This window comes from Daktulosphaira vitifoliae, unplaced genomic scaffold (assembly GCF_025091365.1).
Source record: "Daktulosphaira vitifoliae isolate Bord-2020 unplaced genomic scaffold, ASM2509136v1 Scaffold_3, whole genome shotgun sequence".
NCBI classification, from domain to species: Eukaryota; Metazoa; Arthropoda; class Insecta; order Hemiptera; family Phylloxeridae; genus Daktulosphaira; species Daktulosphaira vitifoliae.
Genome location: NW_026099574.1, coordinates 893,210 through 897,550, shown reverse-complemented (window position 1 = coordinate 897,550; position 4,341 = coordinate 893,210). Strand labels below are relative to the sequence as shown.

At 31.3% G+C, this 4,341-nt stretch overlaps 2 protein-coding genes across 6 annotated transcripts in view; one reads left to right on the top strand and one right to left on the bottom strand.

Moving 5' to 3' along the window:
* LOC126903091 (uncharacterized protein C05D11.1-like) overlaps positions 1-4,341 on the bottom strand; it is a 234,923-nt gene that overhangs the window by 47,777 nt on the left and 182,805 nt on the right. The window lies entirely within an intron of this gene.
* Positions 1-4,341, top strand: part of LOC126903141 (uncharacterized) — a 7,316-nt gene that overhangs the window by 1,663 nt on the left and 1,312 nt on the right. The gene's annotated exons all lie outside the window — the stretch shown is intronic.

Sequence of the window (4,341 nt, the reverse complement as noted above, 5' to 3'; positions counted from 1 at the left end):
TAAAAAAAAGCTCAATTCCAATCAATGAGGACTATTAGTATGTCATTATACATATTTTAATTCAACTTTTAAAAAAACAAATTTGGTTGGGAATTTTTTCCGCTATTTTTCCTTTGTTGACTGGCCTAGATGTCAATTTTAAACTTGTAATTAAGCTAAAAGTTATGGTAATATATTCAATTTTTTTTACTTTAAACTTTCATGAATCTTTATCAAAAAAATTTTTCATCAATTTTAAAGAACCAAATAAATTGGTTAAAATTGAAAATTTGGACTGATTATTTTTAACATATTAAAAATCAAATCAGTAATAATTTGAAGTGATAGAAAAAGTCTACTTGCAGATTTGAAAACAACGCGAAAAATTGATTTAGAAAAGTATATTTTTGCTTCTTAATTATATTTGTAAAAATCAATTGTTAATTCAGGAGAAAAAACAATAATTTTTTTTAAAAATGATTTATATAGCAACATGTTACAAAAAAATTTGTAATATTATAGTCTAGTAGTAGCACACACAAATAGAGTAAAAAAATTATTAAATTACAAAGTAAAATGATTTAATTTTGTAGTTGAAACCTATAATATCAAACTTCATTCGTTAATAAATATTTTGAAAACATTAGAAATTAATGATTTTAATTGTCTTTATGGAGACCATATAATAACTAACTGTTTAATTGATAAATTAGAATTTATTTTTCAATTTTTGAGGGTAATATCTTCAACTAGATACGAATTGTAGTCATTTGACGTATTTTTCATCAAAATCGGTTCAGTGAGAGCTGAGATTGAGCGTATACAGACACAAAAAAAAAAAACACATCATAGTAAAATTAATACTTTCTCAGCTTCGCATCGAAGCTAAAAAATGTATACTTAATTAACTTGTTATTAGTGAGTACTACAGTACTGGATTTGATTTTTTTTCTCTTATTCTTTTGAGCAATTTTAAAAATTTTTAATTACAAATATTTTTATTCTGTTTAATTTGTGCGTTGTTAAATTTAATTTATTATTATGGCTGACCCTAATATTCAAACTAGAGATAGAGCTACCTTAAAGCGTACTGTGGCCATTAAAGGCATAAGATCAATCTTAGAGGTAGGAGTTAGTGCAGTATCACAACCTAACTTGGTGAACAAATTTGTGGCTATGGCTCATGGTGTTGAAAGGTTATGCCATTTTTATCATAATTTACCACTAATTACACAATTATATAGGTGGAATGGTATATGCATTTAATAGTTTTTTAAACTTAACAAATTTAATTAAACATCATTAATCTTATCCTCGAAATATCTGTTGTCGCTCATTGTAACCACACCTATTATAAGTTACTAACTAAACATATGTGACAGTCCGATATCTGATAATTCTAAACTAATAATAATTATTACAAACAAATAAAAAATAATAAATGATAATAAAATATTTAGAATACAAGTGGGACGGCAATGAGTTTTAATATAGTTAAATGGAGAGTTAAATAAAAATAATATCTGAAGTTATTATCATAAATATGCTTACATTTAAGATTAATATTCTCCTATTTGACTTCTACTATTAAATTTTAATAGTAGAAGTCAAATAGGAGAATATTATGGGATACATCCCTTGTTGAAAAAACCCATTTAGACATTTCTGTAATTCTTTTTTAACTTATATGATATATTATAGAAATCTTATATATGGTTCAATCCATACTAAATTATCCAGAGTCGTCGCGCGACCATTTAAAATTTTTTTGAAATTTCTCACATGAGTTGTCTAGTATTTAAGTAAAAAAAATTTATTAGATGAAAGTAGTTTTACGACCTGTCAAAATTTTGAAATTGTAAAATACCGGCATTTCGTAAAAATATCCCTGAAAACTATGTATTTATACAGTCGATGTATAGTATTGCTAATGGGCTGTTTTAATTTCAGCATGTCAGGTCAGAGAAGTTGCGAGCGTGACGAGCTGGTACGCGATCTCCTCCGCCGGTTGGCGGAGGCACTCGACGTCCCGCTGGCTCACGTCCCGGCGATCCGTGCTACGGTCGAAGCGGCCTGGAACGCACCGTTGCACCAGATCCTTAGAGACCCGATTGCCAGTGATTGACTGATGGCTTGGTGGGGGGGGGAGTTGACACGGCACCGCCCGTCGCTCTAGGCTGGCGCTCACCCATGTCTCACGTGATATCAGCCGTCCAGCTATTAATATGACAATCTGTTGTCTCCCCGCCCTTGACACCGAGATAAGGCCGCCGCCGAGTATGGATTACGGATATTGCGTTCTGTTTAGTGATCGGAATTTCGGGTCAATCGAACGATCCGGATCGTTTGGATCGGATCGTTCAAATGACCCGTTTATATAACTCGTTCTTTCGTTCATTTCTTACGATCGGTCACGGTTCTTATCAATTACTCCTTACTATGGTTTTCCTGAACGAGTCGTTCAAATTCGCATTTTCATCATGTAACATTACCGTGATATCAGAATTTTTACTGATAATACACTTGTATAATCGGGTTATATATTATTTTTTCAAATACAAATTACTTGAAATAACATAATATGCTGTTATACACGAATATTTTTGTATAGAATAAAAACAAATAATTTATACTAGCGGATGAGTTGCGGTACATAAATCCATAGAATTTGTTTCTATAATAAGCGAAATCATTTAAATTATTTGTTTTCATAAAAGGAGTTTTATAGAGAAATTAATTCACCTAAATCAGATATTACAATTTACAGCAGCTATGACCAGATTATAAATTGATTTATATATAAATTGTTAAATTTAATTTATTATTATGGCTGACCCTAATATTCAAACTAGAGATAGAGCTACCTTAAAGCGTACTGTGGCCATTAAAGGCATAAGATCAATCTTAGAGGTAGGAGTTAGTGCAGTATCACAACCTAACTTGGTGAACAAATTTGTGGCTATGGNGCCTAACTTGGTGAGCAAATTTGTGGCTTAGAATATAATTATTGTTATTTATCACAGATGAAAATTTGTTTGTCTTCATTTAACAGTTAAGGCCTTGTGATCTCAGTAGCCCTTTCACGCTTTTTAATTAACTCTTCCATATAAACTTCATCGTAATACGAATTATTTAGGTCATGTTGATCACTATTTTCAATATTATAATGTACCTCTTTTTTAATCATTTGAAATTTACAATAGAAAAGAGATTTTTTAGTATTTGACGAACATAAATCATGGTCTAATGATTTCAATTTATCATTGTCTTTGACACGGTCCCGCGGTGTTCTCGATACACGGAGCCCCGCGACCCGTGACACCTTTATCAGCCGTCGCCCTACCACATGCATATGGTAGTTTGACTGACTAAAGCCCCCCATACACGGTCAGTTTTGAATGACAATCAACGTGATTGAAATTCATGATTGACCGTGTATATGTATGACTGATGACGACTGACAGTCAAATTTTGTGACTGATGAAATTCAAACATGTTTGAATTTTTATTATCAGTCAAGATGATTGACATTCATGATTGACCATGTATGTCTATGAATGTACATTTTATCAGTCAATTAAGTCAAATTGTGTGAACCAGTCGTGTCTTTTTTGTCTTGCGTATTGCCTTTTCTTCAAAAAATGGCAAATAAGGTGAATAATGAAGAATTTTGGCGCGAATTTATACATTTATACCGTAGTTTACCTGCTACGTGGAAAATAAAAAGTGATTTGTACAAAAATAGAATTTTTAAGCAAGAATGTTATGTACAATTAACTAACAAATTAAAAGAAATAGATCCAACGGCTCACAGAAATACAACAAAAAAAAAATCAATACATTGAGATCAAATTATCGTCGTGAGTTGAAAAAAGTTATAGGGAGTGAAAAATCCGGTGCAGGTACCGACGATATATACATGCCGTCGGTTTGGTATTTTGAAGAGTTGGAGTTTTTACGGGACCACGAAATGCAAATACCTGGAACATCAACAATGGATGAAGAAATTAATGATCCTCAAGGCGTAACATTGGAAAATACAGTACGTAATAATATTATTATACATAGATATTTATTATTATGGAATATTGGTTAAATTTAGTTATTTTTTCGAAGTAAACGTGTTTGTGGCGTATCTATTTTAAAATACACATACCCATATGCTGGTCATATAAATAACAATAAAAAAANCCATATGCTGGTCATATAAATAACAATAAAAAAAAATAAATATTGAAGTGTTTATTCAAAAAATGATAACTATTACAAATGAAAATACAGTTGATGTGTGTTTGTGGGGCCACCTCACTGAGGTGGCCCCATGGTTTTTTAGGGTACCTCATTGAGGTTCCGCCACCTCTT